At 37.1% G+C, this 17,474-nt stretch overlaps 1 long non-coding RNA gene across 1 annotated transcript in view; it reads left to right on the plus strand.

Annotated features, from left to right (window-relative positions):
* LOC130540940 (uncharacterized) overlaps nucleotides 1-17,474 on the plus strand; it is a 308,776-nt gene that overhangs the window by 271,430 nt on the left and 19,872 nt on the right. Inside the window, exon 5 of the long non-coding RNA XR_008954979.2 lies at nucleotides 13,196-13,285. This is a non-coding gene — a long non-coding RNA (uncharacterized LOC130540940). The remainder of the gene's footprint in view (nucleotides 1-13,195; nucleotides 13,286-17,474) is intronic.

Raw genomic sequence — 17,474 nt, forward strand, 5'->3', positions numbered from 1 at the left:
TGTAATTCATTCACTTAGTTTCTTCAGAATTGTTTTTAATGTTTTCTCAGGAATATAATTTGTAACAACGCTCAGTGCTATTCTCAACCCATGCTGCTATTTGTTGATGGGCCAATTTGGTTTGATTGAATACATACATATGTTATGGTATGTCAAAATTCTTATAAACTTGCTAATATAGGAGACAGATAAATTAGTTTGCCAGCCAACTAGTTTCTAAATTTGTCTCATTATCTGTTTCCAATTGCAAAGTAGAAACAAAAATGATATATTTTGAAAAGTATGTTGTTTAATTTAGGAATATGTGTGGCAATCTTTTAGTCATACGTAAAAATAAATAGTTATTTCACTAATGCAATAGGCTATGAGTAGGAATAACTTTCAAAGACAGAAAAAATTTTTTGTTTGAACTGTAATCCTGAGAAACTGTATGAAAGCTTATTTTGTAAATTGAGTCATTAAAATGTGGAAACGAGATTGGTTAATCTGCATAATTACCCTACAATTTAGGTAGCTAGGAAATCATCTGATTACCACACGCTATGTACACTAATTCAATGTGTACATTTTTGCTTTTTCCACTAGACTGTGAGATTTTTGGGAGCAGCGATCATTTTTTTTTTTTTTTCATCTTTGAATTCTGGTTGCCATTTAGAAAATGTTCATTGTAATGAGCTGTGGATAAACAGGGGGTATTGTGGAAATGTCAAGGTGACCTTGAAATTGTTGGTGGGATGCAAACAGATGTGTCTCTGCTACAATGGTGTTCTGAGGTACACCATCATCAGGAAGACAGGCAGGGTTAGAAGAGGACAGCTGTAGAGGACACTGAGTAGACGAACTAGAGAAGCAGGTGGCAAATGTGGAGATTGCAAGGGAAGAGAGCTCCAGGAGGAAGAAGTGGTCCCCTGGAAAGTGAGGGGGTGGTTACTGCAGCTCTAAACACTCTTTTGTTGGTTTGTTTTTTGTTTTTAGACGGAGTTTCGCTCTCGTTGCCCAGGCTGGAGTGCAGTGGCATGGTCTCGGCTCACTGCAACCTCTACTTCCTGGGTTCAAGTGATTCTCCTGCCTCAGCCTCCCAAGTAGCTGGGATTACAGGCAAGCACCACCACACCAGGCTAATTTTGTATTTTTAGTAGTTCACCATGTTGGCCAGGCTGGTCTTGAACTCCTGGCCTCAGGTGATCCGCCCGCCTGGATCTCCCAAAGTACTGGGATTACAGGTGTGAGCCACCACACCTGGCCAGCTCTAAACACTCTTTTAAGGACATTTATCAATGAAAGGGAGCAGAGATAAGAGGTGGATGGCAGAAGTTGTGGGTTTCAAGGAGAGTTTATTTTGTCTTGGTAAGATAGGATTGCCCATCTTTAAATGCTATTGAAAAGGAGCCAACATATATGGAGAAGTTAACAACTTGGAAGAGAAATGAAATAATCAAGATAACCAAGCCCATCAGAAGGATCAAAGGTTGGGTTTTAGAATGCAGGTTGGGGACAGCACTTCTTCCTTTAGAATGGAATGAAGAGAATCTGTCCCTGGTTAGCTCCTAAGGCTAGAAGGAAGTCAAGAGCTCCCGTGTGCTGGCTATTCTGTGAAACAGGAAGATGTGTTTACCTGCATAGTGTTGGGGCAAATGACAGGGTTAAAATGTTGAAGGGCTTAAGAGGGTTTAAATAGTTCCTTTGGAAAATGAAGGCTGAATAAAGAAATTCAAGAGAGAGCTGGACAGCATCAGGCATGCCTTGAGGTTAGGGGCTTGAGGTTAGAGGTTAGGTGTTTTTAAGGCATCAATCTGTAAGACAGCATAATTTTCTCTAAGCAGGGAAAAAGGTGACATTTTGACTTATCTGGGTGGCTGGAACAGAAAACAAACAAACAAACAAACAAAAAGCAAAAACATTAAACTTAGGGAGGTCAAGGTACTGACAAAGAAGTGTGAAAGGAAAATAAATATTGGGCCCCCAAAATCACTCAAGCTGGGAACTGCTTAGGGCAAACCTGCCTCCCACTCTATTCAGAGTCACACCTCTGCTCACTGAGATAAATGCATATCTGATTATGTATTTGGAGCAGCTAATCAGAAGCTCAAAAGAATGCAACCATTTGTCTCTTATCTACCTATGACCTGGAAGCCCCTCCTTTAAGCTGTCCTACCTTTTTGGACTAAACCAATGTGTATGTTACACATATCAATTGATGTCTCATGTCTCCGTAAAATGTATTAACACCAAGCCGTGCCCCGACCACCTTTGGCACATGTCATCAGGACTTCCTGAGGCTGTGTCATGGTTGTATGTCCTCAACCTTGGCAAAATAAACTTTCTAAATTAACTGAGACCTGTCTCAGATTTTTGGGGTTCACAGAAGTCTCTGGGCTGGAGAACAGTGAGCTGCATAGGGAAGGAAGTGAGGAAGGAGGGGCTTATGGGAATAAGTAAAGGCTCAAAGGGTTGGAGATTGTATGCAGGGGAAGTACAGGTAAAGAGAAGCACCCGAGAGGGAGCTAAAACTGTAGGCGTCCGTCCAAGAAGTATAGGTGGCATTTACTGTAATAAGGATGACATTTGACTGTGGGAACAAGGAGCTAATGAAGTGTGCAGGGAAAGGGGACTGGAGTGCTGAGAGTGTGGAGGAACCAAGAGGGCCGGGCATCAGAGGTGTCATCCCTGTGCCTATTGGAGACTCGCAGAGTGTTGGTAGGAACTGTGATGGCAATGAAGATGGAAAGCCACATGCCAAAGTCCTTGATGAAGGAAGAGTGGGTACTGGGGAGTGGATTGATGAGGACAACACGGCAGGGCAGAGGAGAGTCAAATGCAGGAACTTCAAAGGGAAAAGAGGTTTTACCCCAGGCAGATAAACTCATGGATTTGGAAGATCTGCAGAAGAAATTTTACCTCTGGGAGAATCAGGTCTTAGTCACCACAGTGAGGCAGAGAAATATAGAGTAGAAAGGTTAAAGATGTAGGAGTTTATTTTGCTATGGGATTACCCCCATGGAAGAATGGATTTCATCTAATCATTCAGGAAAGATATTTTTGGGGGGCTTACTATTCTAGAAACTGGGTATACAGAAGTAAACAAAATAAACTAATTTACAGTATCCATAAAGTTTTTACATTCTAGTTGGAGGGAGATAGAGGAAAATCACATAGAATGATATTCAAACACACAGACGTACCTACCTACAATCCTCTTGGTGTTTTGCTAATTGTAGCAAAGTAATATTGAATACATACTGCATATTCATAAATTGCACATTATCTCACTAACTTGGATAAACTTAGTCTTTATTAGATGTTAATAGGAGTTGCAAAAGAAGAGAACTTGCAAAAAAAGAGAACTTTGTCAAAAGGATGTTTGGATTTATATGTTTAGAATAAGAGATGGTGGCTGGGCATGGTGGCTCACACCTGTAATTCCAGCACTTTGGGAGGCCAAGGTGGGAGAGTTGCTTGAGCCCAGGAGTTCGAGACCAGACCGGGCAACATAGGGAGATCTCATCTTTACAAATAAGCAAAAAGTTAGCTGGGTATAGTGGAGCATGCCTGTAGTCCCAGAAACTCAGGAGGCTGAGGTAGGAGGATGGTTTGAGCCCAGAAGTTCAATGCTGCAGTGAGCCATGATGGTGCCACTGCAATCCAACCTGGGTGACAGAGTGAGACCTTGTCTCAAAAAAAAAAAAAAAGAAAAGAAAAACCCCAAACAAAAAGAATAGGAATAAGAATAAGAGATGGCTGACCTGTACACAATATGCCAAGTGGTGTGTTGGCCAGTTTTTGCATTACTGTAAAGAAATACCTGAGACTGGGTAATATATATAGAAAAGAGGTTTATTTGGCTTATGCTTCTGCAGGCTGTACAGGAAGAAGCCATTGCCCCAAATGCTGAGTTCTAAGCAGAAAACTTGCAAGTTAGAAGCCTGAGGACTCCAAGGTTAAGGCAGCACGTGGATATTCAGTTGCCTTCTCTCTAGACTCCAGAGTCCCTGCAGAAGTCTGGCAAAGATAGCCTGGTCTGATCAACTTCAGAATCTAAACACACCTCATTTACATAACTACTCACTGTAGGTTGTTTTCAGTTGCCTTCTAAGATTGAAAATGCTAAGGCTTCCCCAGGTTTCAATATTACTTGGTCATTTCTTTTGGTAAGAATCTGACAGGTCAATAGTTAGATGACCAAATGTTTGAAGAGTTACTGAAAGGTGATATGGTTGGATTGGTGCTTTAAGTTGAAGACTGTGTACATAATGGGTAGAATAATAATCCCCGAATAATGGTTGTGATTGTGAAAATGGAAAGTAGATGATAACCTTAAAGAGTTTGTGAAGTTGAAGAAAGTGGAGCATTTGCTGGAAAGCACTTCCTCAAAATCTTGCATCTCAAAGGAGTACTGGTTCTGCCTGACAGAACAGCATTGACCTCCACCTGAAAGAGCAGGCCTGACTCAGTGCGTCTCTGGTCCCCACACTGCAGTCACAGTGTGGACATTCTTTTGCAGTGTGTGGTAGCTCCCCCAGGGCAGTGGGCCTGAAGAGACTTGGGGGTAAGTGGTCAGGATTGCTTCCTGCAACAATGAGAGGTCCTGACTCATGGGCTCTGGATCCCCTCTGACTAATGATCTGCAACTGACCCTCTGCTTGTTCTCTAGCAGGTCCATTCAAGGCAGGAATTGTAATTTCCTAGGACACAATGCTAGGTGAAAGGGTTCATTGTGTCACCAAGAATGACACAGTAATTTAAGCCTGGGAATGCAATTTATTCAACCTCCTCATTTCCTAAATGAGTTCAGATTAGAACAATCTCTTAAAGAACAATTTTAGAAATGTTGATGTTTTTCTTTTTCTTTTCTTTTCTTTTTCTTTTTTTTTTTTTTTACAGGGGGTGGATGAGTGGGTAGGATGGAGGTGGCCATGGAAAGAAAGGAGAGGAGGAGGCTTTCCATAACCATGACTTGAAATGACTGAGTCAGAAGGTTATGGCTGTTAGGAGGAGTTAGGACCAAGAAACATGCACTTTCTGCCAGTGGGGTCCAAAGTATTCTGCATATCTCAGACAAGTGCAAACCTGCCTTGCCTTTCTCTCTGTCTCCCTAGGAGGTACTGTTTGTGTGACAAAGAGAGTTGTCAGTAATCCAGCAGACACCCCCTTGTACTGCATTGAAATCCAGCACATTCCTCCCTACAGTAGGAAGGACAGACTGGGCTTGCTTTGGGGTTTATTAACCATCTTGAACTATTTTCCAAATGTTTTAGGTTCGAAAAAACGTGAATCACACTGGGCCACAGCCACTTTTTCTTCTTCGCTATTAAGCCTATGTGTATTTTATGGGAAATGTAATCCATATGTTTCTGATTCCTTTACACTTAACTCATCAAGCAGGATTTGTTAAAGCTATTTCATGCCCTGGATGCCTTTTGAGCCGTTTCCTTGTGACTTTCAAAGCCTTTTATTCTCCAGAAATAGGAAGTTACATTTTATGAAATGTAAATGAGCTTGAACCCCCAAAGGTCTTATTTGGGTCAGAATTTGGAACACTTGGGATCAGTAAGAAGCATGCTCTATTCCACTCTTTCAGAGGAATTTCAGCTCAGGGAATACTTTTACACTTTTCAATGCATGAAATTGGCTAAACTTTAATTAAGATGTACTTGGGAGAAAAAAAAAGCAAAAAAATTTCATTGTAAGAGCACATATCATTAATGAAAAGGGGTAAATATTTCTGAATAAATAAAAGCTACCTCAGCTAAATTACCATAAAATAAAATAAACCGAAACAACCAAATATGTCTCTGAACATCATTAACTATAATCCTATTGCTAAATTGCTGTTTTAATTTTGTGGCCCTAAAGTGAATCTCCAGTAAATATTTTTTCAATACCTCCCACCAGAACAATTAAAATAATTCTCCAGGAGCAAAGCTGTTTTCTTGTCTTGGCAAAATATCCTGTTGTCTGAGAGCTCCTGTTCTTCAGCAGTAGAAGTTTGCAATTAAAATAATTAAAGAAATGCATAATCTAAAAATTCTCTCCTCTCCTCTAATTCTAGGAAGAAATTCCATGTTGGGTGTGACATAATAAAACAGGCTCAATTCCGAGCCTTTGCAATTGTTTCTTTTTCTGTGTGGATTAATCTTCCCTACGATCATGAATCTGTCTCCTCTGTTATCTCTTCACTGAGGCCGGCTCTAACTGTCTGGACTGAAAGAACTCTCCCAATTCTCCTTTTGTAACTCTCTACTCCATTTATCCATTTTACGTTTTTCACAGGAATTAGCATCATCTACCATTGCTTAACGTCATTTGTGCACTTATATTTTCTTTTCTCAATGAGAATCTAAACACATCCCTGTATCCCATTACTAAAACGTTAGCTGACAAATGGCAAGCACTCAATCAATGTTTACTAAATTTAATTGCAACAATTTGTTCAACACCTATTGACACGTATTATGCACCAGGTTTTATGCTAGATATCAGAGATACAATGAAATATAAAACCAAGTTCCTGTTCTCAAGAACCTCCCATCTTGAGGACAGAGAATATAAGTCAATTACTCTAGTGGTGTGTGGTAATTTTACTGGGGTCCTAATCCAGACCCCAAAAGAGGGTTCTTGGATCTCCTGCAAGAAAGAATTCAGGGAAAATCCATAGAGTAAAGTGAAAGCAAGTTTATTAAGAAAGTGAAGGAATAAAAGAATGTCTGTTCCATAGACAGAGAAGCCCAGAGGGCTGCTGGTTGCCCTGGTTATTTGTTGATTATATGCTAAACAAGGGGTGGTGGATTATTTATGCCTCCCCTTTTAAAACCATATAGGGTAACTTCCTGATGTTGCTATGGCATTTGTAAACCGTCATGGCGCCGGTGGGAGTGTAGTAGTGAGGACAACCAGCAGTTACTCTCATGGCCATATTGGTTTTGGTGGGTTTTGGCCGGCTTCTTTACTGCAAACTGTTTTATCAGCAAGGTCTTTATGACCTGTATCTTGTGCCAACCTTCTGTCTCATTCTGTGACTTAGAATGCCTTAACCATCTGGGAGTGCAGCCCAGTAGGTCTCAGCCTCATTTTACCCACCTCCTATTCAAGATGGAGTTGCTCTGGTTCACATGCCTCTGACAGTAAGCTAAAGTTTGCTTGAGAAAAGTGAATTGAAAAAGCCTAGTTATTTTATTGCATAATTAGAATAAGAGGTATCAGAAGCACATTTATCAAAGCTACCAGATAGGAATTAACTTCTTCTAGGATAAAATACATTGTTGTATTTATCATCCTAATGTAGTTTGGAAAAAGCCTACCTTATTGTGCAATATAAATCAAGACTTAAGAGAAACTGTAGAGGATACTAGTTGAGGGAACTTAAACACTTTTTTTTCTTGATTTTATAGGTAGGTTTTCAAATGGGAAATGAATTGTTTATGTTCATTTGCAAAATGAAGAGAAGGGAAAGAAAAGGCACTAAGGCTAGACTCACAAAAGCCGAATTCTCATGTGAAGTCCAGCCTTGTGGCTACCCATAAAGCAGTGGCATTCCAGGTTTATCAAAGCCTGAAAATAAAATACAACTATCCAGAACGTATTGGTAAGAGAAGATGTTAATCTTGATCCTCAGGTTCAAATAGAAAAACACCTTCCAAGTTGAAACTCTTCCCTGCCTTTTCAAGCCAGAAGAGTCCACACTGGTGTCTATACAACTTGATTGAATAATTGACAACTCTCATCTCTGCACTTTGCCCTTTAGATTTTCTCACACGCCGTGCCAAACCAGCATCTTGGGAACATGGACACCACAAGCTTTTTAAAATGGAAATATGTGGACTCCCATAGAAGACGTGCTACAAGCACATAAAATTGACAAAAAGCTTTCTGAGAACAGAAACCAAGCTGGAGCTCACCTTTCTCTCATTTCTATCCACAGTAATTCCTACTCAAAGTCAGTTAAGAAGGGAATTTAATTGCCAATTAAATTAGTGCCTTTTCTCACCTGTAAGAGGTCACTTGCATTACTTTTAGTATATTTGGAAATGAAGGCATAGAAACATACACCAGGCTTCCAGGTTACTTGGCAACAAGGTTTTTTTTCCTAAAATTTCTAGGAATAGGCTACCTCCATGTCTGTAATGGGTGTAACATCAGCGTGAATGGAAGAGTAAAGATTTCTAAAAATCTGCTTCCCTATAAAAACAATAAGAACACTGGCAAAATTTCCAAAACCAGCTTTTCCAGACCTGGGAAACCTTGCAAAAATCCAAGGAGCATTTACTCCGAAAAAAACCTGCTGCATCTCTTGGAAAAACAGCAATCTATGTGCAGTTGTAAGTTACCCTGTGAAATCCTCTCCTCCAGGATTTACAGCAGCATTGAAAACATAGCCCTGCAATCATGGTGACAACTAGCAGCCTAGAAACCACTAGAAGGGGAAGAATGAGTGTGGAGCTCCCCTAAACCCCAATCCCTGAGCTTTATTTGATTCTGTAGGGCAGTACCCTGGAAGTGCAATTGACAGCACTTGTTTTTATTTAACTTGACTCAAAGCTTGGCCAGTGTGAAAGGCCTTTTTCTCAAGGCATTTGTTGAAAACAATCAGCAGTAATTACTCATCATTGCAGATGCCTGAGGCATTGATAACAGTTGGGCCAAACAAGGACCTGAATTAAAAAGAAAAAGAAAAGCTGGAAAATGAGATATCCATGGAGACTTGGAAGACCTACATATTTCTGAGACTCTAGGAGGCAATAGGTCTACATAGAATTTTGTAAATTTCCAGAAAATTTCTTAGAAAGTCTGAGTTCTCACTTCTGGCTAACTTGGAGACTCTATGCAAGCAGGAAGTGAAGATTAAGTCAGAGTTGTAAAATGCCAAAGTGAGCTGCAATGACTATACTAATATCAGAGTGAGCTGTAATGACTATACTAATATCAGACAAAATGTGCCTTAAGACTAACTGTCATTAGTGACAAAGAAGGATACTTTTTAATGATAAAAGAGTTAATCAAGAAGACATGCTAGGTATAAACATATATGTATGGAACAACAGAGTTCCAAAATGCATGAGGCAAATACTGAGAGAATTGAAGGAAGACATAAATAGTTCAACGTTAATAGTTGGAGACATTGATATTTCACTTTTAATAATGGCTAGAATAACTGGACAGAAACCAGTAAAAAATAGAATGTCTGAATAGCAAAGCTAAAAGAGATCTGTATAGCTAGCACCCTACCCAAAAACTTGAGATTACATTCTTCTCAAGTGCAGAAGGTACATTCCCCAAGATGAATCACGTGTGAAGCCATAAAATGTCTCAATAAATGTAAAAAAATTAAAATTATACAAAGCATGTTCTCTGATCATAAGAAAACGAAATGGGAAGTTAATAACAAAAGGAAATTTTGGAAAATTAAACAACACTCTTAAATAACCAACACTCTTAAATAACCAAAAAGCCAAAAGAGAAAGCATAAAGAACATAAATTATTTTTACAAATGAGAACAAAACCACAACACACTAAAACTTACAGAATGCAGCTATTACAGTCATTTAGAAGGAAATTGATAGTGGTAAATGCCTATATTAAGAAATAATAAAGACCGCAAATCAATAGCCTGATTTTCTCCTTTTAGAAGCTAATAAAACAAGAGCAAATTAAATGCAAAGTAAACAGAAAGAAAGAAATGAAAATGATTGAAGTAGAAGTAAATAAAATAGAGAATAGAAAAACAATAGAGGACATAAATAAAATCAGAAGTAGGTTATTTGGAAAAATCAACAACATTGACAGTTTAGGTAGGCTGACCAAGAAAAACAGGGAGAAAATGTAAATGATCAAAATCAGGTATGAATGCGAGTACTTATTACTGAACCTAGAGAAATAAAAATAATATAAGCAGTTGTATGTCAACAAATTCCTAGAAAGACAAAAACTACCTAAACTGACTTGAGAAGAAATAGAAAAGCTAAATATACTTATAACAATAAAGTGACTATTAGTAATAAAAAATTTTACACAAGAAAACCCTGGGACATGATGACAAGAATGACGGATGAATCCTACCAAATGTTTAAAAAAGAATGAACATCAATCCTTCACAACCTCTTTCAAGAAACATAGGAGGAGGAGACATTGCCCAGCTCCTTCGACGAGGGCATTATACCAAATACCAAAACCACACAAAGCATCACAAGGAAATAAAACTGCAGACCATATCCCTTATTAATATAATTGCAGAAATACTCAACAAAATACTAGCAAACCAATCCAGCAACATATAAAAAAGATTGTATGGCATGATCAAGTGAGATTTATCTCAGGAATGCAAGGGGGATCACAAAATGAAAATCAGTATATAATAGGCCAAACTAATAAAAGAAAACTTCTTTACATGGTCATTTCAATTGATGCAGAAAGAGCACTTGGCAAAATTCAACAACTATTTATGTTAAAAAAAAACCACAAAAAATACTCAAACTAGGAAGAGTAAGGAACTTCCTCACTCTGATAAAACTTCCGATTAACATCATACTTCATGAAAAAAGAATGAAATGTTTTTCCCAAATATCAGAAACAGACAAGGATATCTACTCTTGTCACTTCTATTTAACATACAGAAAGTTTTAGTGAGGGTAATTAGGCAATTTTTAAAAAGCATCCATTTTAGAAAGGGTAAATAAAACTGTACTTGCAGACAACATGATCTTGTATATAGAAAATTCTAAGGTATCTAATAAAAGGCTATTAGAGGTAATAAATGAGTCCAGAAATGTTGCAGGGTACATCAATATATGAAAATCAGTTGTGCTTCCATATAATAGAAATGAATAATTCAAAAATGAAATTAAGAAAATAATTCCATTTATGACAACATTAAAAAGAATAAAACAATTAGAAATAAATTAAGCAAAAGAACTGTAAAACTTGTTTACTGCAAACTATAAAACATTGTTGAAATAAATTAAATAATACCTAAATACATGGGCAGATGTCCTGTGTTCATAGATTAGAAGAAAACATTTTTAAGATGTCAGTACTTCCCAAATTGATCTATAGATGATATACAATCACTCTAAAGATCCTAGCTACCATTATTTTTAGAATTTGTCAAGTGAATCCTCAAATTTATATGGGAATGCAAGGCACCCTGACTAGACAAAAAATTTTGAAAAAGAAGAACAAAGTTGCAGGAATCAAACTTCCCAATTTCAAAACTTATTACAAACTACAATCAAAAAAAGGAAGTGGTAGCATAATGAGAGACATATAAATCAATGGAATAGATTTTAAAGCCCAGAAATAATCCTTTGTATTTATGGTCAATTTTTGACAAGAGTGCCAAGATAATTCAATGAAGAAAGAATAGATTTTTCAAAAAAATAACTCTGGGAAAAGTTGTACTCCTACCTTATGCCATGTATTAGCCTGTTCTTACGCTGCTAATAAAGACATACCTGAGACTGGGTAATTTATAAAGGAGAAGAGTTTTAATAGACTCACAGTTCCACGTGGCTGGGGAGTCCTCACACCATCACGGCAGAAGGCAGAGGAGGAGCAAAGGCACATCTTACATTGAGGCAGGCAAAAGGCTTATGCAGGGGAACTTCCATTTATAAAACCATCAGAACTTGTGAGACTTATTCACTATCACAAGAACAGTATACAGAAAACCACCCCGTGATTCAGTTATCTTCACGTGGCCCCACATTGACACGTGGGGATTATTGCAATTCAAGGTGAGATTTGGGTGGGGACACAGCCAAACCATTTCATACCATATACAAAAATTCACCCCAAATGGTTCAAATACCTAATTGTGAAAACTAAATTTATTAAGCTCTTAGAAAAAAAGTATAAATCTTTTTCACCTTGGATTAGACAACTGATTTTTAGATATGATACCAAAAGTTCAGGCAACAACAACAAAAATAGATGAATTGGCCTTCATTAAAATTGAGACTTGTGTTTCAAAGGACATCATCAAGACAGTGAAAAGGCAATCCACTGAACAGAAGAAAATATTTGCAAATTATGTATATCAAAAGGGACAAACATCCAGAATATGTAAAGAATTCCTGCAACTCAACAATAAAAATATAAAAATCCCAATTTAAAAATAGACAAATGGACAAAGTATTTGAATAGATATTTCTACAAAGAAGATATATAAATGGCCAATAAACATGAAAAAATGTTCAACATCATTAGTCAGTAGGGAAATGCAAATCAAAGCCATAATGAGACACCCCTTCAAACCCACTAGAATGATTATAATTGTTTTTTTTAAAAAAGGAAAATAACAATTGTTGGTGAAGATATAAAGAAATTGGAACTCATATACTGCAGGTGGAAATGTAAAATAGTACAGCTGCTATGGAAAACACTGTGGTGGTTCCTCAAAAATTTAAATATGAAGTTACCAGATGATTCAGCAATGTCACTCCTAATGTCACCCAAGAGAACTGAAAAACATGTCAATGCAAAAATTTGGACATGAATATTTGTAGCAGCATTATTTATATAGCCAAAAAACTAGGAGGAACCAAAATTTCCATCAATGGATCAACAGATAAACAAAATGTGCTATGTCCATACAATGGGATTATTCAGTCATAACAAGAAGTACTGACACATGCTGCACCATGAACCGACCTTGAAAACATTGTGCTAAGTGAAAGAAGCCAGGCACAAATGGTTATACATTCTGAGTCCACTGATGTGAAATCTCCAGAATATTCCAACCCTTTGAGACAGAAAGATTAATGTTTGTTAGGGGTTGAGGTAGGGGAAAATGGGGAATTACTGCTCATGAGTACAGTGCTTATTTAGGGGGTGATAGAAACGTTCTGGAATTAGACATTGGTGTTGGTTGCACCATTTTGTGAAAATACTAAAAAAGCACTAAACTATATAGTTTAATGGGTGAATTCATGATATGTGAATTATATCTCAAAAATGTAACTTGTCAATTACTCAAAAGCTTTCAGGCTTGGGAGTAAGAGCTTTTTTTGCATACTTTGGTTCATACTATTGTTATTCTTACATAATGCAGGAAATTTTTGTCATGACGCCTCCTAGAACAATTCTTTTGTTAATGACTCAATTCCCATTGGAGAACTATTAAAGAGGAAATGAAAAATGATGTGTTTTATTTAAGAACTAATACTACTCATTATTCATTGTCTTCTTTCTGGATTTTCTCAGTGCTTGAACATGAAAGACAGAGAATTGACCAGAAGCAAGCGTCCTTAGAGTGGGGTCGTCATATTTGAGAAATGTGCTACAGGGATCTAAGTATGGTGTTCTTTCAAGACTCAGCCTCTGCAGTCTTGAGAAAGGGCTGGCATATGTTTTGAGAAGAAAATGTGTAGATAGCTTTTTTTGTTTTGTTTTTGTTACTTTACCAGCAATATTTATTTTTGGAACCAGAAATATATAGGTTGACATGTAATGCCATCTTAAAGATCATGATGAATGATGAGCTACTGGGAAAAGAAGGCTTTGGTGTCAGCTCATTGGCAGACTAGAGAGCTCCCAGCCAGCAAAGATGGAGTTTGGAGTTCTGCAAAAAGAATAGAGTAATTTTGATCTCGTTAGGATCAGATCAAAAACAATTGTCTTTTTGATCTGTGTTTTTAAAGTATTCATATGTAAAAAATTATCTGTAATAATAAGACATACTAAAAGGGGCATTATTCATTGCATATATAATCTGGAATAGCATCTTTAATGCTTCTATGACATTTTTAATGTTGTTTAATGTTTAACTTTTAATAAAAAAGGAAAATTCATATTTGACCTTAAAATGCATTAGAATATATAACAATTTAAGCAGCAGATTTTCTTCATTGTTTTTTCTCCATATTATTAAGTTTTATCAAGTTTGTGTAGGATGAGGCCATTATCTTCTAATGCTGGAAGGCCAAGTGGTAAAATACTTGTGGTATTATTCTAAGAGGATGTTGCATATAGATAATTGACAAATGATTGCATTTGATGTCTATTTAGTGATGACATAACAATAATGAAAATATATAATAATACAAGGATAAATTAATAATGATGACATCCATTTTCTCTTTTTGGTGAAGCTTATTTACATTTGCATAAAATTTTATAATTGAATTCTGGCTATATATAGCATCCTTTGTCATCCAACTTTGACCAAATAGGGTCAGGTTGCTGGGGCTGTTATCTCTCATTTAATTGTATGTTTGCAACTAGGTATTCTTTTCCGCTATGACCCTGATATTTGAATGACTAATATGCACTGTGTACTGAGAATATAATAGTGAGCAGTTAGATATCATCTGTGCATTTAGGTCATAAACTCTATGGGATAAACAAACCACCAAGAAATTAAAAAAAAAAATTGAGATTAGAATGATCACAGGAGAAATACAGAATCCTAGAATGTGAGGCAACTAAACATTTACCCAAGATGAGCCTGGCAAGTAAGGTAGAACCCTGGCTAATCAGAGTTTTAAAAACCAGGTCAAGGAGTTTAGACTTTGTTCCAAGGACTAGCAGAAACCCTTAAAGAGTTTTAGGTAGGAAATGGCATAATTAGACTTGCAGTTTTGAAAGGAGACACTGTTTGTATGTGTTGTAATAACATAATTTATTATCTAGATCAGGGCAGTTTGGAGAATAAAAAGTGGTGTCATTGCTAATTATGCTGAGACTACGGGTATTAAAACTCTTGCTGCCCTGGACAACCTAGGACATACAGTCACCCTATTTACAGGGAACTGCAATGGAATTAGACTGGTACATGAAGAAAAGTTAGGAAAGAAGAAGATAATTTTAACTATGATGAGACAGTCAATAGAGAAAGAGATAGACAAATATGATAGTTAACTCAGAAAAATGAGGACATAAAAAGTTGGTCATGGATTGAATGTGAAAAAAGATAGAAGGTTAAGAAATCTACCAGGCATCTGTCTTGTAAAACTGAATGAGTGCTGGAGACATTTACTGAGATGGGGAATGTTGGATAAGTTTCAGAGAGAAGGTGATAGTTTTAGATATGTTCATGTTGAGCTGAAGATAACCATTAGGCACTGACAAAGAGCTGGTATCAGGATTTACACAAGCTGGTCCTTCACATAAGCAGCTGCCATCTGAGGTGGTAGCTGGCCTGCAGTGATGGTGTGGGCCGCGGAGCACTAGCCATCACCCACGTATCTCTAGTACACTCATGGTTCTAGAAATATCAAGCACTCACTGTATTCCCCACTCATCCTGATTGTGTGGCTCAAAGACTAGAAATGTAGTCTAATTCTGGATTTTTATCCTGATTTATCTGGAGAAATGCCTTAAGAACTTCTCCTCCCAAGCAAGATGTTTGGAGATGTCTAGTGTGAAGGGTGGTTTAAAAAAAATTTTACAACCTGCCCTTTTGGGATCTGATGGTCCCGATAAATTAAGACGCAATGTGCTTGATGATCAAAAGTGGTAAGATCTGATGTTGATGGATGGTGCATTTTGCCTTGGATACAATCAACTCTGCCATAAAACCAGTAAAGATTATTACTGTTTCTCAGGGAAGAAATAATTTAAGATTCAATATGGGAAGTAAAATAAAATTTGAATACTACAGGCTAAAAAATAATTTTGTGTGTGTGTGTGTGTGTTAGGTGGAACTTCACTTTTCATTTTATACACAAAAGCCCCTGTAGAAGCGACTCCATTGTCTTGTTTTTATCACTTATTCTAGGTAAATTTGGCTTTCGAATCTTTCAATTTAAGTCCATTTTGGATTTTGAAATGAAAGATGAACAGAACTCAAGTACACATGTGTAGGTTAGACACTTGGAAGGTGATGTGAAATATATCAAGAATATTATATGTACTTTCTTATAAAAGATATTCAGCTTTGTTTTGTTTATTGTTTATCTTTCGTTTTTGGGTGACCCAATTTTCTTCAGACCTGACCTCTGCACTGATGGAGTATTCAAAACTTGAAAGAAACTATACAAATATTATGAATGTGCATGCCCATGTGTGGATCTTTGAGTTGCAAGAACCTTTTATGTAGGGCAAACATTAGTATTCCTCATGTTTAAAAAAAATGGGAAAAAAAGGTGATATGATTGTGACTTGTTGAAGTTCTGAAATTAACTAGGCAAAGGACAATTCGAAGGGCAATTGTCCCTGTCTTTTGTATGAAACACAGCTTTGAGATCAGAGGTGTTGGTTGAGAGTGTTTCCAAAACCCAAGTGTGGATCTTGTTCACGTGTGTTTAGCAAATCTGAATGACTGAACTTGGGCATTGCAAGAGCTCCCTTGGTCCCCTCCCCATACCCCACTGGGATGCACATAATACAGCTGTACTCACCTTGAGGTTGAAATAGGTGTAGACCTGATGAGTTGGAGAAAAAGTCCCCAGCATTCCGGAATTAGATTTATCTCTTGTCACTTTGCTTAAAGTATGCAGGTGTTTGAGGGACTTTGAGAATCATAATACTATTGCTTCCTCTCATATTAATAACAGAAAAACTTTTTATTATAACAATTTATAATATTACCTTGCTCTAAATTACTAGAAATATTTGCCATAATCTCATTCCTTTTTCATGGGAAAAATGTGTAGGATTATTTATTAATACTTCTAAGCTTCTCAAACAAAAAAATTCCCAATTTGTTCAACTCTGATTCATGTTTCATAGATCTGAAAAACTGTAGGGCTGACTCAAAGCTATTTTTAAATGGCCATATCTTCAACAATGACATTTATGAAAAATGAGCATCTGTTGTAAAATCTGCAACATGAAGATAACTTCCAAGGTTCCTTCCGGCTCCACAGAAATTCTATCAATATTTTAATTCATGGGATCTGACAGTCCTACGGTTTTACTTTATAAAACTATTAAATACCTGAAATATTAAGAAGTAAACTTCTCTTTCTCTCTTTTATTTTTTAATTTTTATTTTTTTGCTGTTATCATTGGATGCTAGAAATAAAGTATTTTTGTTTCCTTAGTCTTGCAAAGTGGAAAGTTTTAAAATAAAGAAGTCAGGCCGGACACAGTGGCTCACACCTGTAATCCTAGCACTTTGGAAGGCCAAGGAGGGCGGATCACTTGAGGTGAGGAGTTCGAGACCAGCCTGGCCAACATGGTGAAACTCCACCTCCACTAAAAATACAAAAATTAATCAGCATGGTAGTGCACACCTGTGATCCCAGCTACTCGGGAGGCTGAAGCAGGAGAATCTCTTGAACCTAGGATGCAGAGGTTACAGTGAGCTGAGATCATGCCATTACACTTCAGCCTGGGCAACAGAGCAAGACTCCATCTCTAAATAAATAAATTAATTAATAAAATAAAAAAGTAAATGCCTTGAAAAGAAGAATCCTAAATTATCTAGTCTTGGAAATTATAATTGGTTAATTAAAATTGGAAGGTGCTGTGTTTGGTCACTTGTCCTTGTAGAGACACAGCCAATGAAGCAGATGAAAAAAAAAATTCTCTGGCCTCA

This window comes from Pan paniscus, chromosome 19 (genome assembly GCF_029289425.2).
Source record: "Pan paniscus chromosome 19, NHGRI_mPanPan1-v2.0_pri, whole genome shotgun sequence".
In the NCBI taxonomy this organism is placed as follows: domain Eukaryota; kingdom Metazoa; phylum Chordata; class Mammalia; order Primates; family Hominidae; genus Pan; species Pan paniscus.